The sequence below is a fragment of the Lissotriton helveticus genome, chromosome 3_1 (assembly GCF_964261635.1).
Source record: "Lissotriton helveticus chromosome 3_1, aLisHel1.1, whole genome shotgun sequence".
Classification (NCBI taxonomy): domain Eukaryota; kingdom Metazoa; phylum Chordata; class Amphibia; order Caudata; family Salamandridae; genus Lissotriton; species Lissotriton helveticus.
In genome coordinates this window covers 1,870,948,156-1,870,974,991 of record NC_136061.1, presented here as the reverse complement: position 1 = coordinate 1,870,974,991, position 26,836 = coordinate 1,870,948,156, and positions in this window count along the sequence as shown.

The following is a 26,836-nucleotide window of genomic DNA, read 5'->3' as shown; positions in this document are numbered from 1 at the left end:
CAGGAGCACAGTTCCAGCTGCCACCTTTCATGTGACCAAGATACCTCATGCCTGCCAAACTGAATGATGTCCGTTTTACTGCTGTTTAGTTTGAGTTTGTTGCTGCTCTTCTAGTTACTCATGTAAATCATGCTGTTTGTACAACGGAGACAGAGTAGTCTGTCCTACACATACTCAGTTACTGGTTATTGTCAGCATACAATACGCTTTGAAGAGCCGTACAATTTCCCGACGTTGGCCAGCAGGGTCAAGTATAGATTGAACAGCATAGGACTTAGGATAGATCCTTAACCCCATGACCAGGACAGCTTTGTGATTTCTCAAGTGCATATTGTCAATCCCTTTATAGCGGGTTTTGCAGCAGTTTTCTGCCGATGTACGCGGCAATATTGTGGCGAACTTTTTTGATATTATTGCCACCAGTTGTTGGTAGGGGTGTCCCTGTCTTCTTCCAGTGCATGTAGGCTGAGCTTAAATTCAGTTGCCATTGACATTTACATACAGCCACACTGGCACCCATGTACAAGAGTGCCAGTCTTGTCAGTGACTACATGAACTGTACACATTTTCAGGTAGACACACATGTCTGCACATGTGCATCGTACAGCAGTAGCAGCAGTGTGTCACAGGGTCAGATGAGGGTGGTGCTGGGCATGGAGGGGTAATGCCACAATACTAATGTTAATTGGACTACTTGCACACACTCAGGGAGCACAATGGTGACAGGTTATCACAGTCTCATTTAGCGTCTAATTTGTCAGTACATCACACCTGCCATGTACTGTCATGTCACTATCCATGGCCTGTATTTTTGAATGAAGGGCTTGTCAATTATGTGGTCAGGTCAGTTAGAGACGTTACAGGATGTCACATGTGTGTTGCCTCCCATGTGGTATGTGATTTGTGCCAAATAATATGATGATAGGCAAATGACCCAGTGTCCTTGGTTGTGAATTGACATTTCCATTTTTTCTCAGACAACATGAATGCAGAGGAGAGCCACGCTTTCAATGTGGCAAAGGAACGGTGGCTTCATATCCGCCGGGTAAAGAAGGGCTACCGGAACATGGCCAAGAAATACACGTCTGATAGGAAGGCTGGGAGATGGCACACTATGACAGAGGCTGTTGGCCAGAAGGACAAAAATACCACCTCCAGGGCTGCTGGCAAGGCTGGCTGAGTTAAAACATCAAAGACACAGTTCTCACCAGAGATTGTGGATGTGCAGACCACTCAAAATCCCATCCCAACTACGAGCAGTGCAGCAGCCATTCCGAGTACCAGCAGCCAGGGGCCGGTTCAAGCTGCGCCGAGCCAGGGACCAGCCCAGACCACAACACCCCAGGATCTCGGGACACCCACCACAACGCCTCCAATTGGTGAGACACTACTGAAGATCCTGAATGAGCAGCACCGGAACAATAACTTGCTCCTAGACATGAAAATGAATTGGTGACCCTGAACCGGCAGATGAACGAAATAGCTGTCGAACTGGGTATTCCCTGAACATTGACTTCTTCTGCCCCACACCCCTCTTCTGCCTTCCCTCATTGTTATTTGTTATTAGATTATAGATAGTTGTTTTATAGTATTTAGATGTAGAGTAGTTTTAGATTAGGTATAGTTAGTTTAGTATAGTGAGATATTTTTATGAGAGGTTAAGATAGTGTTGGGGCTAAGTTTCTTTTCTCTTTGGGTGGGGGGGTTGATGTCCTTTTTTAGTTTGTGTAGTAGTGTATAGTTAGTATTACATGTGTAGTTTAGTTTAATATGTGTGTAGGGATATTTGATATAGTGTTAGTTTTAGTAATTAGTGTAGTTTTAGATAGGTAATATTTTATAAAATAAATACTTTTGAATGTATTACTACTTGCAATGGTGTCAGGTAGGTTGCAGAGTGTGGGTCTTGACACATTGTATGCTTCTCAGGCCATCAGTGGAGTGATCCCTATATGTGTGACTATGGATGCAACCTGTTACTGGGATGCATGTATAGTGTTAAGTAAACCTTAGCTGTGGTATCTGTTGACTTGCATGGTTGACATGTTACATTGGATTTATTGTGTATGGGCGAATTCAGCTGATTTGCGTTCTGCTATTTTGCACTAAATGGCAAGACAGTCCGCAAGTTTGCAAATTTGCCGGCGTACTTGCGGATTTTGTTGCCATTTGCACAAATATGTGACCACATGTGCCTGTCACTTTGCTAGCGCACCATATGCAATGAGGTTCCTTGAGTGAACTGCCCATTATAGTGGGGAAGGCCGGGAAGATGTTTCATACTGCTAGTGTGTGGTGGAGGGGGCCAAACGGGCAGAGCTTCTATGGGAGTTCACATGCATCTTGTTGAGAAAGGGTCAGAGACCAAGCAGAGCAGCAGGTGAGGAGAATGCAGGCTCCTTGTCACAGGAGCTTCACGGGGATGGCGCTTGGGAAAGTCATGGATGCTAATATACGTTTGGCTATGGACCCCAGAATCCTTCAGATGTCCAAGATTGCTCTGCTGCGCATGTTGGTACATAGCTATTCAGATCCTGCTCAGTGTGTTCATGCGCATGCAGCTGCTGCTGCTGGACAATGTCCCATCTCATACTTAACTGCCCCATATAGGACTATGCTGGCGCTGGGCAGTAGGGTGCAGTGGCATGCAGGTGCTGCACACCTGGTACATGCACATACCTGTGCCAAGGGGGACACGTGTTTATTGGTGCTGTAGAGGTAGTTATGACTTTACATTTTGACTGCACTGACGGTGGTACCACCTACACAGATATGGAGCATCCAGGCACAAGACTTCATGGTGCAAGAGCATGATGGTGCTGTGCGTTACGGGTATATATGTACTGGGGGCAGGGGGTTACTTGGCACAATGTGTGCTCACACCCAGAAGGCTCCCAGGCAATTGAGCACAAAATATTTTCACACTGGGAGGGCTCCGGGGCAGTTCTGCAGCACGGGGCTCACAACCACAGGTCTCCCAGGCAGTTTAGCTGCGTCACCCTCTGGTTCCTCAAAGCACCCTCTGGTTCACACCTGCCACCATTTGGTTCTTCACACCACCCTCTGGTTCACCACTGCCACCCTCTGGTTCACCACTGCCACACTCTGGTTCATCACTGCCACCCTCAAGCTCACCACCCACGCAGATACATTCCTCAACACTGCCAGACACCTCCAATTCCAGATCCACACCGACCCCAACACCACCCTCAGAGGTACACTCATCTACAGCCCCCCCGGACCACATTGTCAATTCAGCTAATCCCTCGCCAACCTCGCCTGCAACCATGCACTCACCTCCACAGACTACATCCTCCTCGTGGAGCTGACATTCCAGCTCAGGAAAAAGAACAACACCAACTCCAGCACCCTGTCGGCCACACTGGCCAACCTCAGCCTCAGCCAACTCGTCACCCCATCCACCCACCCATCCACCCACGCCGCTGGTCACACACTGGACACCACCTTCTACACAGGCACCCACGTTGCTTTAGAACACACCACCTGTTTCCACTGGACTGTACCCTGCTGCATCCATTTCCCCTTAAATGTACAGTCCACAGACCACCGCACACAACGGGTACCTCACCACTGCTGGAAGAGAGTGACTGTAGACCAGCTGATCACCACTCTTACCCACAGGCCACACAACAACTCCACCAACTCCAACACTGCAGGCCGCCACCTCAGGCAGTGTATGTACAACTGTGACAACACACTTGTGCCACTCAAGGAACCCTGTAAAACCCACACCTGCAAGCCAGCCACCGCGTTCACCAATGTGCTGGTGCGCCTCCAGAGTTGGATGCCAGAAACTGGAGTGGATATTGCTCACCATATGCACTCCAGTCAACCACGCAGACCACAAGGATGCCATACACATACATCACCACCTCTTGTGATTGGCCAAGGGGTACTCCTTCAAAGCCCAGCTGGATGACAATGCACACGGGAGCAAGGGGCTCTTCTGCATCGTAAGGGAACTCTCCAACTCCAGTGCCAACACCAACAACATGACTCCCTCAGAAGAACTGTGCAACTCACTAGCCATCTTCTTCCACTGCTAGCTCGCTGATATCCATGACAGCTTCAACACCACACCCACCCAAACTATGCCAGGGCCCACCGCCCCTGTGTACACCAGCAGCGCATGCCACCTGACCTCCTGGTCCAATGTCAACAGCAACGAGATTCACAAGGTTATGTACTCCATCCACTCACGCTCCCCGTCACACCTATGCCCACACCACGTATATAACATGGCAGATGCTGCCATCTGATCCGACTACAGAACAGCAACATTTCCATGGAGCTTGGAACACGACAAAATCTACACCCTCCTCAAGTAGCCGAAGCCAGGCCACAAGGACCTCAAGTGCTTCCAGCATATCTCCCTGCTCCTGTTCCCAGGGTGGATCACTGGGAATTGCTCAACATGCAACTGGCCCGCCACCTGGTAGACAACAACATCCTGTACCCATCCCAAGCCTGATTCATACAAGTCGACAGCACCCTGCCAGAACTCATGTCCGCCACTGACGACATCATGAGCCAACTGTGCAACAGCCAAACTTCTGCCCTCATCCTCCTGGTGATGTGTCCCTTTGCCAGCATGCCCAGGGCTCTCCAGGACTTATTGTACAGTACATGAGGGTATGCAATGTAATGACTTGCATGGTACATGAGTGCCACTGTGCCCATCCACCCACTTCCACCCGTCCCTGTTTGACACTCACCCTGGTGTTGTTGTGTGACTTCCAGAACAGCAGTATCCTGGCCTGCGACTCCTACCACAGTCTCCTCACTGATGACGTTGGCCCCCTGCTCCTCCAGCTCATCCAGCTCCTCCTGTGGAGTTGGTCCACCGCCTCCCGTCGCACTTGCTGCCCTTAGGTTGGCTCCCAGTTTCTTTTTAGTTTTGCTCTTCGTATCGTGCCACCGGCTCTTGCACTCGTCCACTGTCCTCTTTCGCTCCCCATGGCATTGACCTTAGTCATGATGTCCTGCCATATTTCCCTTTTCCTCGCCATGGTGACGGTGAAACTCACAAAGAGTTCCTGCTGGTGTCGCGTCACCTCTTAAACCAGTACCTGGTTCTCCTCCGGAGTGAACTTTGGGTTCCTCTTCCTCTTGGCCTTTCCCTGGGTCTCAGCCTGGCCTTCCTGGGTGTTGTTTCTGCCCTCTGCACTAGTCCCTGGCTGCTCACCATCATTTGCAGTATTGTCCATGGTTAGCAACAATTTTCGGTTTAGCGGGCATTTTTCGTCCCGCTAACGCGTTATATGATAGCCTCGGACCTATTGGTTTAGCGATAATCATCGCTGATAGGCCCAACGTGCTTTTTTTCACGTTATTGTGCGACGGGTTAGCGTCGTCATGCTAGTTCTCTCGCATGATTTTATCGCATTTCTGGGGAAATATCACCGCTTAGCGGAGTATTGGTAATACCTCGCTACAGCGGCGATATTTCCAGGCGATGTTTGGCAATAAAGTTTTTCCCGCTAAATATCGTTAGCGATATTTATCGCCTGTTATTGGTAATATCCCCCTAAGTTCCTCATTGGTCTATAATGCTGCAGCTTTCTTGAAACCACCATGATCATTCAATATCGCCAAAAGCAAAATATTGGCGATTGATAAGATGGAGCAAGGTTTCGTGGAAAAGAGACTTGCTCGGATGCAATCCACACCTTTAACTTACTAACGAAGTGCTGAGAATAACTAATACGCACCACATTAACAGGCAGGTTAGTAAAGCTTGCATATGTGTGTACTAATGCGGATAACAATGAAGACGAACGAATATCGCCTCAAATTGGGGAACTGCTGTGCGCATGCGTCAACTGCATCTACGTAGTATGACGTATTAATGCTTGGAGGGAAATTCTGGTGCATGAGCAGAAGACACTAAAATGGAGTCTTGAAGGCTCGCGTGCATGGTATCTGCTTACTTGAAACAAAAACAAGCTATTTTATTAATGCTAATGCAGTAAAAGTATTAATAAGTAAAGGGGAATCGAGTAGAGATGAGTGGTATCTGAATTTTATCACTAGTGCGTATTTGGGCCTCTCTTTTATAACTGGATTAAGTTGAGTAATGCGAAGTCTGCGCATGCCCACTGAATGAAGCCATGAAGGCCATGACCGTGCTATTGAAAGGGAGCCAAGAATGAGTGTTACACCATGAGAACGGATGGTGAAGAGTTCAATGATGAAGACTCGTATTCAGAATGATATTGAATTGTTTCAAAGTTAACTAAAAGACGTATGAGAACTAAATTTATGAATAAAAATTAAGGGGATGGGTTTACGAACAATAGTTGAACTGATTTTAATGACATGCAAGCATGGTGTGACAGAACTTCCCCCTTGCCTGACAAATCATATTTCGTATTTTTACGATATTGAGACTTTAGTGGGTGGAACATTCAGAACGAAAGGTATAACTAAGATAGCTTTAGTTGGTTAGTCAGATGGAGACTTGCCGAATGCAGAGAGCGGAGACCTGAGAACGCTGGGGAGAGAAGCTGATGCTGTGAGATGCTGATGAAGAACTGATTGCAGAACCTGAAGCAGAAATTTCTATCCTAATTTAATTGGGTTAGATTTGAAGATCGCAGAAGAATCTTGAGGAGGAAGAGAGTGTCAAAGAGGGGTGCGGCGCAAACGTCGGTATTCTAGAGAGGTCATCTATCCTGTCCTGATTCCTGTCCTGAAGCCTTTGTCTCCTGACCTATCCCGGGGGACCCTTACCAGCCCTTTGGCCAGGGGATTAATCTTTTACACCATCCTTGGTAAATATTATTTTCTGTTGTTTGTAAATGTTCTGATCTTTTCTCTCTGTCCTCTCCATTTCCGACATCAGTTGATTGCACGAGTCAGAGTTAAATGTATTGTGTTTATTAATTGCATTTTTTCTCTCCTATGAATGATGGTGACTGCACTGTATTGAGACTGTTCACATGCATCAAAATTTTAGATAAAGATTTGAAAACTACTTGAGTCTATGGTGATTTTACTTAAAGTATCAAAACGTTAGCTTATGTTAATTATCACCATCAACTAGTGTAACTGGTCCATCGACCAGAGGAAAGAACTTGTTGATCTGTGAAGGCTTAGTTAAAGAAATGAGCAGAGGTACTAAATAAACAAATCAAAAACAGTTTGCGAAAATTAAACGGACACCCCCTTAACCGACCAGCGGTTTTTACCACTTGTGAGTTTATGGGCCCAAGTGAGTATATGGTAGTGGAGTATCTGTTGTTGGTGAACCACTGGATCAGTTTTCTGGTAGCAGAGCTATGGTTATTATTGACTAGTTTGGTGATAAGTATTGATTATTAAAAATTGATTTATGTTTAACAAAAGAGCTAGTGTCTTGTTTTATGTTGTCTAGAAGCACAGGTACAGAGGTTGCCTGGGCATCCCGGGAATGGAATAGCAGGTGGTGACAGAAGCCATACTGCAGGAGGTTACTCGTCTGTTGTTATAACACTGAGAAGCTACGGAGGACTGGCAGTGTTGTAGTAGGGATTATATTGTGTAAAAGAAAAGTGCGATTGATAGCAAAAGGGGTTTGCTGGTGAAACTTTGGTCTCATTTCCCAATACGGATGACACTGGAGAAGTAACAAGTTCTTCTGAGCTTGAATGAAGGGCAAACAGGGGTTTTACTCGAAGTGAAAGGAATTCTGTAATAAGTTATAATCTATCCTGTACAACTGACAGAGTAGCAAATGTTTTTATGTTGTAACTAACAAATTTTTATTAAGAAAAGTTATAGAAATACGTTTTTGTATCACCTTGTAAAGGTAGGGTCAGTCACAGGAGTTGAACTGACGTAACAAAGAGCCGCACTGGAATTAGTTGGAACAGCGGGCGTGAGAAAGAAGCAGATTGTAAAGGGAGGGTCAGTAGTGAAGAGCAATACTGATGTCACAAAAGGCATCGCTAGTATTGGTTAGACAAACAGCACAAGCCTGAGGTTTGATTGGTTGCTAGATAGAAGCTTTGTTAGGATTGGTTAAAAAAAATTGTATGTTGGATTCTGATTTGATATTTGGTGTGAGTCGCGCTGAAATGATACGAGACATAGGTAAAAGAACTCGAGGATTTACGGAAGCCGCTTTCATATATCGTTCGTCTAGAAGGTATGGAGAAAAGAGGAAGATGTCGTTAATAAAGAAAATTAAGAATTTCTTTAAGAAATACAAGCCTGTGTTGACTAGAGAGGTAATAGTTATTCCGCAGCCAAAGATGCCTGCTTCATTTCTGATGATGGAAAGAGGATATCATACTTGTGCATGGGTGTCCGCAGGGGGGGGCAAGGAGGGGCGCTTGCCCCCCCCATGCAGCGACCCTCCTTGCCCCCTCTGCGGACGCCCATGAAAAACGTGACTTCAAGACGGGGTTCTAACTCTTTCCTCTCCTTTCTTTTATTTGCTTCCCTGTGATATGGATCCAAAAAAGAAAGACGCTTTTGCTGGAAATGTCATATTTTTCTGACATTTTAATTCCAAAGTGCAGCATTGGGAATAAAATGCTACAAATATATAAATAACTAAATAAGACAGAGTGGTAGCAGACTGGCCAAACTGATTTTATTCACACTGAAACACAGTAGCGCCACTTTTACAGAGTTTGCCAGTGAAGCGCTATTTTTGTTTTCTTGTCTTTGTTTTCCCTGGACTTGGAACTAGTGCACCAATCCTGGAGGTACAACAATTTGTGGATTGGAAAACGAAATGTGTGCTGCGGCTCTGCGTCCAAGGATGTGGTCTTACCATACTGCTTACGTTTTGTAAGGATATAAGCAATGGCAATTGAAATGGGTCCATTCAGGCCCCTGTAGTCGTGTCCTTAACTTTTCAGGAAAAAGCACTCACTGATTTCTGAATAGTGAGTGCAAAAGCATTAAGGTAACCATGTTGTTACTGCTTACATTTCCCATGGTTTGCATTCCCTGTAATTATTTGCTTTTTCCAGGATGTTGTTACTTTTTTTTTTTGCTCTTGTCTAGTGCGTAATTTAAATTGAGCCGTATCCAGGTATTTATAGCGGGCAACAATTGGGTTGTAGTTGAAGACAGTGGGAGTTTTTCCCAGGGGGGCAGTACGGTGTTCAGTGGGGGAGAGGATGTGGCAGAGCTGCTGAATTTGGAACTGGGAACCAGGTTTAGCCTTAGTAATCAGCCCACCAGGCCACTCTCCTGCGAGAGCACAATCACATGCTAGACCTTAGAAGGCTTCGCAACACCTTTAAAGTCCTGGTGTCTTCGCACCAGCAGGTGGACCCTAGCATGACAAGTGTAGGTTAACCATGACGGCTTGTCCACCACTATCCATACTGAAGTTCATCTCCAGTCTTGCGGGCAGGTCTATGAAGCAGCACACCCTAGAGCAACAGTGACCCTGTCACTGAGATCACAGGACCCTTGAGAAGGGCCAGCTCTAGGGCGGTGCAACCAGTGTGACCGCACCGGGTGCTGACTTTAGGTGGAGGCATCATGTTTGCAAATATATTATGGTTTTAAAAACGCTTGCTGCCTCCTTCCTGACCTCCAGCAATTTTCGGCAACAATAAAAATGTCATGATGACTCTGGTGATTAATGTTCTTCCTAGAGAGATCAGAATTTTGTCTAGTGGAAGTTTTGACTCATGGAAAGGTAGCTCAGAGGGTTAATGTACCGGCTGCAAAGAACATGCGCCGTGCAGATCACAAAGTGCACATAATGTAAATAGGTCAATGGGCTACTGCTTTTGTCAGAGAGATCCTTTTATTACTTACAGTATATAAGTTAAAATTCTAACTTAGTACAGTGAGCTATTAACTGTCATCTAAGAGCTGCATACAAACTGCAAGGTATACATTAGAGTGTTATGTTCCCCAAGGTCTTTGATTATCCTAATGTCCCAAAAAGTGTTCTTTTGGACAGAAATCAATTCTGATTATTAAGGAGAACCCCGAACCATGGTATTACGTTTTAAATTCTGGGTATTGTGTTTCTCCAGACCAATCACTATAAAACTATACGGGCTACTAGTATGGTTGTCATGTGACTCCTACACCTTGTAGTCCTTAGTCTTATGTAACATTTTCTATACATTGATTTACACACATATTGATTGTCTCTGTGTAATGTATGTGATGTAAAGTGCTCTGACACCCTACAATTGTATGAGTGGCGCTGTAAATCAAATTAAATGCATCTGAGAGAGAGTGGTCATGGAAACTTGGGGGGCACAGTAAAAGGGTGGTAGTGAGGGAATCCATGGCATAGGTGGTCATTGGGGGGCACTAACAAACATTAATGCACAGGACATCTCCAGTGCTATGGCTGGCCCTGCCCTTGAGGCCAGTCTGCCTCACCCATAGGTACCTCCATTGGTCTTGTTTCAGCAGTAGTAGCTGCAACTCACCAGGCATTGGCAATGCAGGATTTGCATGCACACCAAACTTAGAGAGTCATTAAGATGTCGGGCGGATTGCCTCCGCCAGGGTGGCGGTGGCCACCGCCACCCTGGTGGAGGCAATCCGCCCGACAACCACTCTCGTTTTCCTCTCCGTCAGATTAGGATGGCGGAGGGGACAGCGGCGGATGGAAAAACCGTCCGCCGCTTTACCGCCACGGTAGCAAAGACCGCGGTGGTAATAGATTAATATGGTGGCGGTGTCCAATGGACACCGCCAGCCATATTACAATGGCAAAATGTAGGGGCCTTTCCGCGGCAGCAATGCTGCCACGGAAAGGCAGGCGGAGATTGCTACAGGGGCCCCCTGCAGGGCCCCCAGGTTGCCACCAATGTCGGGGGGGGCACATGGGGGGTACCTATGGTACCCCACATTTAAATTTACTGCGCGGTGCCTGCCGCTTTGCATATGTAAATGTGTCAACTTATTTTTTGCATTGTGGCAGGCGGTGCAGAGAGCACCGCCCGCCACAATGTAAAACATATAGGATGTGCCCGCCACTGTGGCGGGCACATCCTAATACCCCCAATGTGACCCCCGCCCCTATGGCGGGCGGTCCCGATCTCTGTTAGGATGACGGGCGGACAAAGTCCGCCCGCCATCCTAATCACCCCCTAAGTTCGCAAACTTACAGTCACCCGGCTTCATTCACAAGCACTTTTAACATGTGCTGCCTGCTGTGGGGCCACTGGAATTAATTATGCAGCTAAGGATGACAACATTATGCCGTAATGTTGACTAAATTATGCATTAAAAAAAGGCTGCAGCGTAATGCAGTATATTTTCAGATATTTTATTATTTTGACGTGTGTACACATGCTAACAGTCTCTGGAAAGATTTTTCCTTATTAGTACCAGTGTAACATACAAACGCAGCAGTGAGAAAGGTGATCAGTCAACCTTTACAATAGGCCATCCACTCCGCAGCAACACAAGTCACATTTTATATTAACTTTTGATATGTTTGAGCTACAAAAAAGGTATTAGTTTAAATGGTCAGATCATGCAGCAGATCTTGCATTATGAGGCAAATATGGCAGAGCCATAATTTTAGAGAAACCGTTTGCAAACTAGGATATTTTGCCATTCATGTTTGAACTGCTGTTGTGGAAAAAGGGAGTAGTGCTGATGACAGAAACTCCATGGCTCAGAGACAAATGGCTTGTGTTTCCACATTTTATCGTATTTGGTACATCCCTAACATACACTGTGCATACAGTATATTTAATCTGGTGCTTTAATCATAGACTGTTTTAAAGTATTCTGATAAAAATCGAATCGTGCTGAAGACAGCCTTGATTGGTGTTGGATCGAGGACCCGAAAGTCTGCACACCTAGCAGACAGAAATAAAGCACCTTGTCAGAAAGTTTAGCGTTTTCCCTACAGGTGGTGTTCGTTGGCCTGTGGCAGGGTCAGTCACATGTCCTGGATTCCTGGCATTTAATTGAGTCTATCCCAGTTCTGCGCCCCAGTGTTTCTTGTGCCCCACCTGTCACACATCATGTCGGAGGATGGTGATGATGTTAACATTTTGCCCTCCCCCCCCTGGAAAAATGTCTGCGGACGCCCATGTACTTGTGTATGGTTGGAGAATTGAATAGAGTATACCAAAGGTCATGGTGTTCTAGCTTTCCCCAAACATGGTACGTTTAATGGGGAAATTCTTCAATATTTGAGAATCAGAATGAATGATCTAGAGCCAAGTTCTAGGTTAACTCTGTATGAGGCTTTGGAAGAATGGGAAACTGAGGCATTTGAATGAGATAAATTCAGAAGTGGAAAGAGATTTGTAGGATTTTTACCTAGATATCCATATGAGTCACGTGAGGATCAGATGAAGCAATGGAGAAAAGTTATGGTATCAGAAGGTTTATATCCAGTGTTAATGGCTGAAGAGCAGTCCAGAAGCAAGTGTAAGGAAAAGACGAAACACATGAATGTGTCAGGATATGGTGAACCAGATGATGAATTGTTGGAGGATATTGTACCAAGAAGAACCTAGTAGGGTTCCCAAAGTGTACTGGTGATAGGTTTGCCCTTAATTCCACAAATTTTGCATGATACATCAGCTAATAGGGTGTTGCAGGAATGAGAGAGAAGCCTTAAATAAAACTAGAGAAGGATTAGTTCAGAAAATAAGCCAATTCAATTTAAATGCCGAAGCCTTGACAGTACCAGTGACTATTGGCCCTGTTATCCCATTATATGGAGAAAAAAATGTGCCCGAAACCTCAAGCTCATTCCTTTGAGTAATCCCAGAAAGGAAGTAGTGATTTCCGATGATCAGACCAGTGATTCAGTCATTTCATGAATGTATCTCCCAATAATATGTAGTGTAGTTCCTATTATCCCAATAGGCTCTGCGCATTGGAATAATACCTCCAATAGTATAGACCTAGACCAGACGTTAACTAGGTCTTCTACTGTCGATATTAGACTTAAAGTTTTGGGTTTGCCAGCTAGCTCAGAGTTCACTAGAAACTTTCTCGAATAGGCAAGGAGGAGTTGAACCTCCCTGGATAGACAAGAAGGGATTTAGTTTCTGACAACCATAGAACATGACAACTTTGCTCTCCCCTAATCAAGAGTGTATCTCTAGAGTCGTGTGAAAACAAAAGACAACTTATTTTACTCAGTCAGTACGTGCATTCTTAGTTTCACCAGATTGTAGAGAAAAGGAAGAAACGGGCGTGTTCAATAAAAGATGTTATTTATTGATCAGTCTCTTTTCTCGTACAAGAGAAATGGATCGATATTATCGCAATACTTATGGTTAAGTAAAGTGCATACAATAAAAGCAGAATTATAAAATAATACTGTAAAAACATTGATATGGTTTCTAAGCCATACGCTATTTAAAATGAACAGAATATATACATACACATATACATTTAACTAATAGTACTCAACTGGTGCTTCTAACTACGCCTACCCCAGTGTACCTGACCTAAGCCTAATACGTGGGCGGGGATAGAAAGTAGCAGTTTAAGTTAAGTTTGTTTTGCCAAGTGACTGACTCAAGAATTCTCTGCAAGGGGTGATTCAGCTCTGTACCTGAGATCTAGGATGGTTGAGGGATAGTATCTCTCGTCTGAGGTCTCGATATTCCAAGCTGCCTGCGAGGGCTGCTCGGAAGCGCCGGAGCTGGATTTCTCGGCAGGAGAAAGCAGCGTCTCGTTCTCAGCGCATCAGGAAGGCGGGACAGCGCCAGTGGGCTTCGCTCTCTGCTGGGCTTCGGCAAGTCTCGCTGCTCCGATCTCGTCACCACCGCGTGTGTTTGCTTAAGGCAATATCGGTAATATTTATACCTGTAAGGTGCCGAGATTGACGTAAGGATGGACATAGATACGTCAATAAGGATGTCATACGAGCTGGTCGTTAGCACATTCTTTTACTGAAGTTCTCGGTGAAATCAAAACAATGGCCGCAGGGTTTTTCCCAGGTTGTCATAGGTTTGATTTGTTTTGAGAACTCCGTATGCCTTATCAGGGGCTGGAGGAATATTGCTTTTGCCTAATTAGATGGCAAGCGTTATGACCTAATCAGATAACGCGCTCCTGTGCCGTGGTCTGGCGTAATCAGATAACGGTTTCTGCATCATGGGATGGCTGCTAGTTAACTTGTTAACCAGAATAGGGTCAGGAATAGGGGGATCAATACAGAACCTATAGGAATACATCACACCCACTCCACGCTAACTATGGCCATGTTTACGAATCTAGGCATAGTAAAACATACTGTAGAGTATCGTGTATACCTTACCACCCCAAAATACATATAATGCATTTCGAAATTATGTAATGTACGGGAAAATAAAATAAAATAGCCATATGTACTATATGCACTTAAGCAGTAGACTAATGCTAAATTAATCACGCATGTATACATTATTAGTAATCGAATATGAGAAGTACACATGAAATGGCTCTTAATACAGAAGAAAAGTTCGAGACCACTTCATCACAGTTCAAGAAGAAAATTTTTTTTTGAACATACCAGCGGGCAGCTAATGTCTATGAAGGTTCTAAAAACAGAAATTAGTTCTCTAAGAATAGTTCTTACTTTAAGCAGAAGAAAAGTGTCCCGTAAAATTTAAAAAAAAATATTTTGGGGCTGCTAAAAAAATTGCTGTCCGTGGACTGGAGGAAAAGTTGATCTTGCTACTTTATTATTAAAGTTGAAGGCCAAATTCAAGGTGTCGGGAACGCCGTGTGCTAGCTTGTTCAAGAGTCATTATTTCTGCTCTGGTGAGAACATCATATCATTGAGACTGCTGAAAAAGCTGTCAACAGCTTCCTGTGAGAGTTCCACTAACTCGGAAAAGGATGTAACCATGCATTCATGTGCATGATTGTCTCCATTGACGTTTTGAGTAGTACTGCTGACAGAAGGTTGTACCTGATCGATGCTGCTTTCATCTTGATCTTCACTACCCCTTAATCGTAGTGGTGAAGTTTCCACGAATGCCGTCATCAGGATTGGCAGCCGTTGAGGGCAGCACAATGCATGAGCCTTTACCGGACCCAACAATGTTTCTGCATCCATTGGCGCATCCGATTGTAGCGTCAGACAGGTGTCCAACACGCATTCTTCTCCGCACAGCATGCACCTTAATACAGGTAAAACACATCTTTGCCAAATCGGCCGAAATGAAAGAAACCAAGTCATGTTCAGGTCTCTAAGCCGGGTTAGTCCCAGGATTTTTGATATCCGGTCCCGGTATCCAATGGCTCGGATTGTTTCTTCCCTTGTCGCGGGTGTTTTGTCTGTGACATGGTTTGCCATAACGAAATATAAGGACTAAGAATAGGATTCCTGCAATTATTTCATATATTTTGTGAGGTTTGCTAACTCTGGTGTCTGCAGTTTCCACCTGAATGTATTCATTCGTGTCCACTGTCTCCAGATGATTCATAAGGACTTTGCGTGCTATGCTCACTTCTGCTGCGCTGTCTAGCATTGTCTGAGCCCACTCTCCGTTTTTCAGCTGTGTCCTCAGTATTCTCGGCATTGTTGAATACTTTAATACTGGCTACCTTCTTTTTTGGAAACTGTAATTTTTTATTTGGATGAGCAGGTTCCTTGTCTTTGGACTTGACGTGCCCTTCCCTGGGTTCCGATCGTCCTCTTCTTTCCGATTTCTGCGAGGAAGTCTGAAAAGATTGAGAGGGACGTGTATCAAAATCTTGATATCTATCCGGTTTCTTTATGTTATCCCTATTTCTAAGGTTGTATTTTTTCACAGAGGGCTCCCTTTGGGGAGACTTGGGTCCTTGGTCCGGAGATCTTTCTCTCCGCCGAGGAGACCTTCCTCTGGACTGGAATCTTTTTTCTTTTGAATTGGATTGTTTGTTTCCATCCCAGTTCTTCTTTTGACTGTTTAGATTATTTTTAATAAATATTTTTTCAGGACTTTCAATTAGTTGGGGCTTTACTGGTATTCCACCCAAACTATCTCTACCTAGTTCTTCATAGGATTTTTCTATAATTCTGGCAATTTCAGCTGGTTGGTCAGCTATATCTGTCTCTTTTAACCTCTGGCGGATCGCCACATTCGCTGCTTCTCCTTTTATGTTGGCTAGTAATATTGCCGAGACCTGCTTGAAGTCTTTTAGTAATTTCATACCGAGAGTTAAAGCGGGTTCTGGACCGTATTCGTCTTGAATTTGTTTTAGCACATCTGGTATTACCGACATGGATGGTACACCATGTGTTTTTGTGTAAATGGAAGCAAAGACTGTACCCCAAGTGTCACAGTCCTCCACGTGTGGTGCGATTCCCATTGGAAGACAGATAGTCAGAATCCTGTGTTTATCCACAGGGGTGGTGTCTGGAAACACCGCCTCTATTTGGGTGATTTTTTGTGCTAACCAGAATGGTATTTGTTCCCGTTTAGCTGGTACTTTACCTAGGCAGGACTGTATGTTCTGTGGTGTAATTTTATTTGTGTTCCCCTGATGTGGGGTCAGCTGTGGAATTTTAACTACAGGTTGGATGGTTGAAGTCCGCATTACATATTGGACTAGTTGTCTATATATTTTAATTAGTTGTTTTAGTTGTACTAAAACATCTGCTGCAGACATTCTTTCGATGTCTGGATGTGGTGTGTATCCGGCTAGGACCAGCCACGTTGCTCCTGGTCTACCTAGTGGACCGAGCCTGGTGATGTGATTATTATGTTTTAGGGCGCCATTAAACAAGAGCAGGTGCTCTTGGAATTTGAGTGGTACTTCCACTTCCTCGAAAGGAGTGTAGGTATCCGGAGGTTCCTCTATTTTATAATAGTGGAACTCCTTTGTTACAGCATTTGCTGCTGGAAAGTTTATCCATGAAAAGAATACCTCTGTCTGCCGATATTCGTGTGCCTCAATTACGAATATGACTGTACCACCTCTTGGTGTCAGTCCATTGTCTATAAGTTTTAACGTTATAGATCTTCTTATGTTGACCGGGATGAGTTTTATATCCGGGTCTGCTTCTTGCATAGTATTATCAGCATCTATTAGTTCAGCTGCTAATCTAGCTCTCTCTCTTTCATCATCACTTTCTGGCATTTTACTGTCAGGAAGGTTATTCTGTTTGTTTGCAGATCAGGTTTCTTATGGAAACAAAGATTAGATGCACAATATTTTGGAACAGTGTATCCTTCAACGTTGATTGAACCAAGAACCATACATAGGAGTTCCCTCCTGCGAGGTTTGGCGGATTTTACCTCTCACCCACTCCAGACGTCTTTGGAGTATTATGGGAAAAAGGGGTCTGAGTGAAATAGCACGACTGAGTTACTCTAATGTCTTGCGTTAGTTTTATCGCCTATCCAAACACGTTGGGCGCCATGTAGTGTAGTTCCTATTATCCCAATAGGCTCTGCGCATTGGAATAATACCTCCAATAGTATAGACCTAGACCAGACGTTAACTAGGTCTTCTACTGTCGATATTAGACTTAAAGTTTTGGGTTTGCCAGCTAGCTCAGAGTTCACTAGAAACTTTCTCGAATAGGCAAGGAGGAGTTGAACCTCCCTGGATAGACAAGAAGGGATTTAGTTTCTGACAACCATAGAACATGACAACTTTGCTCTCCCCTAATCAAGAGTGTATCTCTAGAGTCGTGTGAAAACAAAAGACAACTTATTTTACTCAGTCAGTACGTGCATTCTTAGTTTCACCAGATTGTAGAGAAAAGGAAGAGACGGGCGTGTTCAATAAAAGATGTTATTTATTGATCAGTCTCTTTTCTCGAGAAATGGATCGATATTATCGCAATACTTATGGTTAAGTAAAGTGCATACAATAAAAGCAGAATTATAAAATAATACTGTAAAAACATTGATATGGTTTCTAAGCCATACGCTATTTAAAATGAACAGAATATATACATACACATATACATTTAACTAATAGTACTCAACTGGTGCTTCTAACTACGCCTACCCCAGTGTACCTGACCTAAGCCTAATAAGTGGGCGGGGATAGAAAGTAGCAGTTTAAGTTAAGTTTGTTTTGCCAAGTGACTGACTCAAGAATTCTCTGCAAGGGGTGATTCAGCTCTGTACCTGAGATCTAGGATGGTTGAGGGATAGTATCTCTCGTCTGAGGTCTCGATATTCCAAGCTGCCTGCGAGGGCTGCTCGGAAGCGCCGGAGCTGGATTTCTCGGCAGGAGAAAGCAGCGTCTCGTTCTCAGCGCGTCAGGAAGGCGGGGCAGCGCCAGTGGGCTTCGCTCTCTGCTGGGCTTCGGCAAGTCTCGCTGCTCCGATCTCGTCACCACCGCGTGTGTTTGCTTAAGGCAATATCGGTAATATTTATACCTGTAAGGTGCCAAGATTGACGTAAGGATGGACATAGATACGTCAATAAGGATGTCATACGAGCTGGTCGTTAGCACATTCTTTTACTGAAGTTCTCGGTGAAATCAAAACAATGGCCGCAGGGTTTTTCCCAGGTTGTCATAGGTTTGATTTGTTTTGAGAACTCCGTATGCCTTATCAGGGGCTGGAGGAATATTGCTTTTGCCTAATTAGATGGCAAGCGTTATGACCTAATCAGATAACGCGCTCCTGTGCCGTGGTCTGGCGTAATCAGATAACGGTTTCTGCATCATGGGATGGCTGCTAGTTAACTTGTTAACCAGAATAGGGTCAGGAATAGGGGGATCGATACAGAACCTATAGGAATACATCACAAATAGACCTTTAGCAAAAACCCCAAAAGAGTTTCACCCGTAATTTTGAAAGAAAAGGGATCTATAGTCCCTAGAAGAACAGGAGGTTCAACAACGGTTACTCCTGAAGATTTAGAGAGATGGGCACAGGGAATAGAAAAACAAAGCTCACAATCAAAAATTCTAGCTATCAGAAGATTAAAAGTGGATTTGGAAGAAATGATAGCTGGTAATGTAAGTACAGAAAGAGTAAACATCTACGATGATGAAGAGTTGTTATTCCTATGCAAGAGCATAACCAGAAGAGCAGCAAAGGTATTTCTTGAGAAATTATCAGAAGTAGCCTCAGAGATTGGAATAGACAGGGAAATCGAAATTATTGTAAAAACCATATTGAGTGGAGTTTACTGAAAAGTATTTAGTATGAATGCTTCTGATAAAAGTTTACAGATAAAAGTATTGATTAATATTTTGCAAAAGTGGGAAGACATTGACAAATGGAGGATTAGGTGGCCAAGAAAGAAAGAGCAAGTACAAGCAAAAGAAGTGTCATCTGCATTTCCAGTGAGAGAAACAGATACGGGTGAGGGGATATACCCAATGCGAGAAGTACCTGGTGGTGGATATGTTCATGTTCCTTGGAGTAGACAGGCTATTTTGTCATTTACAAATGATTTTCCTAGGTTGAGAGAAAAACCAGTTGAATGGTACAAACAGGTGGAAAGATTTGTGAACGTTTCAAAGGTTTTCTTGAAGGATTTAGATGGTTTATTCGATATTGTGGTACCAGCTGATTTATGGACAGAATGTAACATTACAGTTGATTGGCCAAATGAGGAATATCCGTGGGATTCCGAAACAGGAGCGCCATCAGAGGAGGTGATGAAAAAGTATCACCAAGTAATTACTTTCTTGAAAGGGAAGATCCCTCCAAAAGAGATTAATTGGGTTAAGATAGATAGAACAACATAGGAGCCAAAAGAGTCCGTATACGCGTACTATGAAAATGTTGTTACAGGTCTTCAAGCTGTATAGTGGATTTGAGCACATTTGTGATAAGGATATGGGACATTTTGTGTATCGGTTTGTGTATGGTCTGAAATAAGCATGGGCGGATTTTGCGGATCCACGATTCACGAATTTGCGGATTCACGGATCGTGGATCCGCAAAATCCGCGGGGCTTCCTCGAGTGTGTGGGCGGGGCCAAACGGACGGGGCTTCCATGCGAGCGCGCATGCCGCTTGTGTGTATAAAAGGTCAGAGACCGATCAGAGCAGCAGATTAAGAGACAGAAGCTCGGGCGGGGCCAAACGGACGGGGCTTCCATGCGAGCGCACATGGCGCTTGTGTGTATAAAAGGTCAGAGACCGATCAGAGCAGCAGATTAAGAGACAGACTCGTGCTCGACACACCTGCCCAGCCTCCACAACGCTCACGATTATTTTTGGGCTGATGAATGAGTCACTGAATTTAAGCTTCAACTAGGGCACATGCGTTATTGATATCTGCAAGTGTTTCCTGTTGAGGTTTATTTTTTGTGCCAGGACCGTCGTGCCAGAATTTGAACCCTGCCCTTCATATTTATTCAAGAAGACACCACCGTTTTTCCCCATGTAAATAATTTACGATGGCGCCGGCAAGCTGCCAGCGCCATCCTGCAAAAGTTACTTAATTAGCTTCAACAGGAAGCTCCAACTGATAAAATAAAGCAGGCGCTCGAGCCCCTGCTTTATCTTATCTGTTAGAGCTTCCTGTTGAAGCTAATTAAGTAACCATTTGAGGATGGCGCTGGCAGCTTGCCGGCGCCATCGTAAATTAGGCATTAGGCTTGAACTTTTGACCGCAAAATCCGCTCCGATCGCGGATTGCGGATTTTCGGTGAATTCGCGAGAGTTCGCGGACCGCGGATTCACCGAAAATCCGCAAAATCCGCGATCGGAGCGGATTTTGCGCTCATGCTTAGTCTGAAACCAGAGATTAGTAAGATGATTCAACAGCACATGTTGTGCTGGCAAAGCAAGACAATAGACAAAATATTGAAATATGCAAAGTATTGTGATGACGACATTGAGGCAAAACATAGAAAGTTAAAATAGAAAATTATGTGAGCACAGGTGATATTGGCACAGCAGCAGGAACCAAAATTAATTTCCCAGACTGATAATGAGATGAAAGATCAGAATCAAGGTGAACAAGTGTCGAGTGGTGGTAAAGGACGAGGACGAATGAATAGAGAGGAGGCAGGGAAGAAATTTCCTTGTCATGCGTGCGGAAAACATTCAATGAACGAGTGTAAAAATGTCCAGAATAATAATGTGCCAAATCAAATTTTTTATCCGCAGATACAGAATGAAGTGGTTGTGAAACAGCAACAACAGCAGCAGGTAGTTACTCCACAGTATCAGGTGCCACAACCTCCTTTGCCAAACCATGTGAACATTCAAAAATACAGTGCGAGTGCCGGATTTCACGGAGAAAGTGGTAAGAATAACCCTGTGATTTCACAGTATTTTTTGCAGAATGATGATGAATCGGACTATGTGCAATGACGATGCCTGAGAGGGGAGGAAGAGGAGTGCGTGCTTGGGGTATCCTTGCCAGTAGATCAGACAGGCCCATTTATTGATGGGAAAGTTTAAGGTAGTGACATCACTTTTCTACTGGACACTGGTGCTACCCGGTCTACTGTAAGAACAGCAGACATCCAAAACCTACCCCTCTCAGGAGAAACTATGCAAGTTGTAGGTGTGTCAAATAAACAGATTAGAAACCCAGTTACAAGACCAATGGAAGTGCATATTGGACATTTTAAAGATATGCATTGGTTTGTGGTGTGTGATTTAAGTCCAGTGAATTTGTTAGGAAGAGACTTACTGTGCAAGATGAACTGCACAATCTATTGTACTCCTGATGGTGTTGCTTTCCAAACACCTAATGAGGATGTTGTTTACAAGATGATGGTAGCTAAGCTTGTACAGAAGTGGATGAAATGTTTTCATTAGCAACTGAAAGTGAATTACCAGAAGAATTGAGAGACCCTGTAAATCCAGAGGTGTGGGATTTTACAGGAAAGGATGTAGGGCTAATGGTAAATGTAGACCCCTTGAAAAAAGTGGTAAAAGAAGGTGCAGTTTATCCAAACACCCGACAGTACAAAATGAGTCCAGAAGTAAAAGCAGGAGTTGCTCCAGTAATTGAGCAAATGATTAAACACTGAATTTTGAAGGAAATAATTCGCCAATCATTGGACTCAAAAAGCCAAGTGGAAAGTACAGGATAGTGCAGGATTTGCAAAAAATGAACAAAATTGTAATGCCTTGTTGCCCAGTGGTGCCAAATCCAGCAGTGATTCTTTATCAAATACCCTGGAATGCAGGTTGGTTTACAGTGATGGATTTGTGTCAGGCAATCTTTTCCATTCCTTTACACCCAGAAAGTCAGTATATTTTCGCTTTTCAGTTTGAAGATCGTGTTTTGGCATGGTGCCAGGTTGCTCAAGGGTACACAGAGAGTCCCTCAATTTTCAATCAAATCCTGAAAAAGTGTCTAGAGTCATTAGTAATGCCTGGGAAATCAGTTCTGGTTCAGTACATTGATGACCTATTGGTGGCATCAAAGACACGAGAAGATTGTGTCACGGACACAATTGCATGACTGAACCATTTGGCCGAAGGAGGACACAAGGTGTCTCCAGAGAAATTGCAGTTTTGCCAACAAGAAGTTATTTAGGGCATAACATAGAAAGAGGAGTTAGAAAAGTGACACCGGAAAGAATTAAAATAATCAAACAGATGCAATTACCTCAGACACAGAAAGAGATGAGAATGTTTCTGGTAGTGGTTGGGTATTGTAGGCAGTGTATAAAAGTGGATAAATAGCTTCTCCCTGCTAGAGAAACCATTGAAACAATTGCCTCTGAAAAGAGCAAAATACCCAATTGATCGAAATGACGAATGTTTGGAAGTATTTGTGAAATTGCGAAATTGTCTGTGTGAGGCCCCTGCCTTAGGCATGCCTGATTATTCAAAAGAATTTTCACTGTTTTGTTGAGAAAGAGAAAATTGTGCGCTTTCAGTTTTAACACAGAAACATGGATTGAGCCAACGTCCAGTGGCGTATTTCTCTGCCAACTTGGATCCAGTGGCTTCAGCCTTACCTGGCTGCTTAAAAGCAGTAGCTGCTACTTGTATGAATCTGAAGCAAAGTGAGTCAATTGTGATGGGACATCCTGTAAAGGTATATGTTCCACACTCAGTTGAGATTCTTTTGACAAGAACGTTAACACAGCACCTTACTCCTATTCGGATGACTAAGTATCAAAGAGTGATTTTGGGAGCTGAGAATGTGACAGTGATAAGATGTACAATAATGAATCCTGCCACATTATTGCCAGATCCATGTTGTGAGGAAGTGAAAGATGAAATCGATCATGATTGTTTGGGTGTGACTGAATTATGTACTAAGCCCCGTTAGATATAAAAGAAACACCCTTGAAGAAATCTGATCATGAATTGTTCGCGGATGTGTCATGTCTGAGAACGGAAGAAGGAGGGCTAAGTGCAGCATATGCTGTATGTAAAATTTCAGGAGTCATTGAAGTATCCTGTTTACCAGGAGTCAAGTCTGCACAAGTAGCCGAATTGGTGGCCTTAACAAAGGAAAAATTGGAGAATAACAATATTTACGGATAGTCAATATGGTTTCGGGGTTGTGCATGACTTTGGCCAGCTCTCGGTGCATAGGGGATATCTGACCTTTTCAGCATCTCCTATCAGAAATAGTAAAAATGTAAAATATTTCTTGGAAGCATTACACTTGCCAAAAGAAATAGCAGTGGTCAAATGTGCTGCAAACCAGTCAGGAAATGACTATGTGACGGCGGGCAATAGATATGCTGACCAAATTGCTCAATACTGTGCGAAAAATACAATGGCAATTAACAGAAAAGTGGCAACAAGTGAAACCAGCTGCCAACTTATGTTTTTCTCAGTTCCAAAAACATGGGATGAGGACAGTTGCAGGAAGAAGCTGAGGAAAAGGAAACCTGGATTAAGTCAGGTTGTACAAAAAGGACAGAAGATGAAGTGTGGGTATACTTAGATGGCAGACCAGTCATGCCAGATTTCTTACTCTCTCAAATGGCAAGAGTATACCATCACACAACACATATTGGCAGGGACTCAATGATCAGACTATTAAGACAGAGTTGCCAAAGATGCTTGATCTGTCAGCAGCAAAACCCAGGTAGAAAGACAGTGGTTAGCTGGGGACAAATTGGAAAGGCAGAATACCATTCACCAGGCTGCAATTAGACTTCATTGAGTTGCCTCCATGCAACGGATTGAAGTATGTACTTGTCATAGTGTGTCTGTTCTCGAGATGGGTAGAGCCATAACCCACAATAAGAAATGACAGTCTCACAGTTGCTAAATTATTGTTGAGGGAGTTGATACCTCGTTTTGGTTGTCCAGTTACTTTAGAATCAGATAGAGGACCTAATTTTAATAATGAGATAATTTGATTAACCTGTGCTGCATTTGGTATTGAACAAGAACTGTACTGTGTTTATCGCCAGAGGTTTCTGGGATAGTTGAACAGCTTAGCGGCACAATCAAGTCTAGGTTAGGGAAGGTGTGTGCATCCACAGTGCTAAAATGGCCGGGTGTGTTGCATCTTGTATTGATGGGTTTCAGAAGCATTCCTGAAAGGAAAACAGGCTTGAGCCCTCATGAAGTGCTCATGGGAAGGGCAATGAGACAAGCATTTATTCCTGGAAATAAATTGATGAATATAACTGATGATCTGGTATTGGACTATTGCAAAAGGATTGGCTGAAATGGTGCGTTCTGTCTCTCAGGTTAGAGAAGAGGCAGTTGCAAGGCAGCCAAACCAGGTGCATGATTTGAATCTTGGAGACTGGTATTAGTGAAGAAACACGCATGAAAATCGTGTCTAGCACCCAGGTGGGATAAACCACGTCAAGTCATACTTGTCACTACAACAGCAGTGAAGTATGCAGGTTTACCCAATTGGATTCATGCTACACATACCAGAAGAATTCTGAGCAGATCTGAAGTACAAGAGATGCAACTGACCAAATCAGATGGGACACCAGAAGCTGAAAGTTGTGACGTCAAAGAATCTAAGGTGACAGATTCTGAAAGACAAATGGATGATGAACAACCAAGTACAAGTCAAGAAGACTGGATAGCAGTAATTGAAATACCGGAAGTTGTTATCAAAACAAGAAGAAGAAATAATTTAGAGAGACAGGAAAGTAGAAAGGAAAAGACAATGAAAAAAGAACATCCTCAGGGAAAATAAACAAAGCTATCGAGAATCCTGAGCGGTACAGGAAAGAGAAGAAGAACAAGTTCAGGCGGAAGAAGAGCAAATTGAAATAAGACCTGAACAGGATCAGATAGGGGTAGAAGAACATGTTCAGAAAGAATGAAAATAAACTATAGAAATACCTGAACAGGACCAGATAGATGTGGAGGAACAAGTACAATAACAAGTGGAAGAAGAACAAAATACAGAAAATACAGAGCAACGACAATTAGTAAGGGAAGAAGAACAAGAACAGATTGTGCCTAGACATATTGAAAATAAAAGAACTTTAGAAAACGACAAAGAAGGTGAAAGTGCAGTTCAGGTCAAAAGAGTTAGAAAAGGAGATAATTGGCCAGGTGGAGTGAAAAGATTAAGATACTACCTTAGAAAATCAGGGGAGAAACCAGATCAAGTAAATGAAGTTTCAAGTCAAACTATGTCCAAACAGCCAGCAATAGAATTCATGCGAAGAAGCCCAAGATTGAGGAACCTGAATAGAAAATATAGGGGCACATTAGCAAGGGCGTGCTTTAAATATCGCAAATTGCGCTTAGCGCATATTTTTTTATCGCCGTCTATCGCTAGATCCTATCGTGGAGATAGTGCGTTATTACCAACTTTTATCTCCAATGTGATAAAAGATCCAGCAATAGCGGCGAAATCCACCAAAAACACAAGTAAAACAGCAATAAAACTTTTATCGCTAACGTAAAGCTTGCTAATAAGCAGGGGGGAATGTATGATGATACAACGCATGCTTTTACAACGCATGCCTTTACAACGCAAAAGTTTTTACAGCGAATGTTTTAACAACGCATACCATTACAACGCAAAATATATACAATGCATTAAAAGTGCCATTACAACGCAAAACAATACTACGCATACCATTACAACGCAAAAAAATATATTTTTAAATAATAGTGTAGGGGTTAAAATGACTATTCTTACTCCAGGGGGGGTGTAATAATAGGGTAAGTGCTGGATAGTGTAGGGGTTAAAATTACTATTCTTACTCCAGTGGGGGTGTAATAGGAGGGTATGTGTTGGATAGTGTAGGGGTTAAAATTACTATTCTTACTCCGGGAGGGGGGGTGTAATAGTAGGGTAAGTGTTGGATAGTGTAGGGGTTAAAAGTACTATTCTTACTCCAGGGGGGTGTAATAGTAGGGTAAGTGTTGGATAGTGTAGGGGTTAAAATTACTATTCTTACTCCAGGGGAGGTGTAATAGTAGGGTAAGTGTTGGATAATGTAGGGGTTAAAATTACTATTCTTACTCCAGGGGGGTATAATAGTAGGGTACGTGTTGGATAGTGTAGGGGTTAAAATTACTATTCATACTCCAAGGGGGTGTAATAGTAGGGTAAGTGTTGAATAGTGTAGGGGTTAAAATTACTATTCTAACTCCAGTGGGGGTGTAATAGTAGAGTAAGATAAAATTAAATTACAATTAAAAATAATGAAAACAATAAAATTATTGTAGAAAATTAAATTAAAATTAAATTAATATTATTTAGATAAAATACTTACCCATACTTACGTAGTAATGGCATGCATTGTAATAGCATCTGCGCTGTAATGGCATGCGTTGTAATAGCATGCGTTGTAATGGATCTTGCGTTGTAAAAGTTTTGTTGTAATGGTAGTGCGTTGTGAAAGTTGCGTTGTAATGGTTGTTCCCCCAGGGGGGATTCAACCTTAGAATCCACCTCCCATTGAGGATAATGGCTAAGTCAGGATTTTAGCAGTGAAAAAATTACTGCGATTACCCGGGTTAGCGCAATTTTTATCAATGCTAACCGGGGCCGGGGCCTCATTGCTCATAGGCGTTAGGTTTGTTAGTGGCTGTTTCCGTGGTCTTTTGGTCG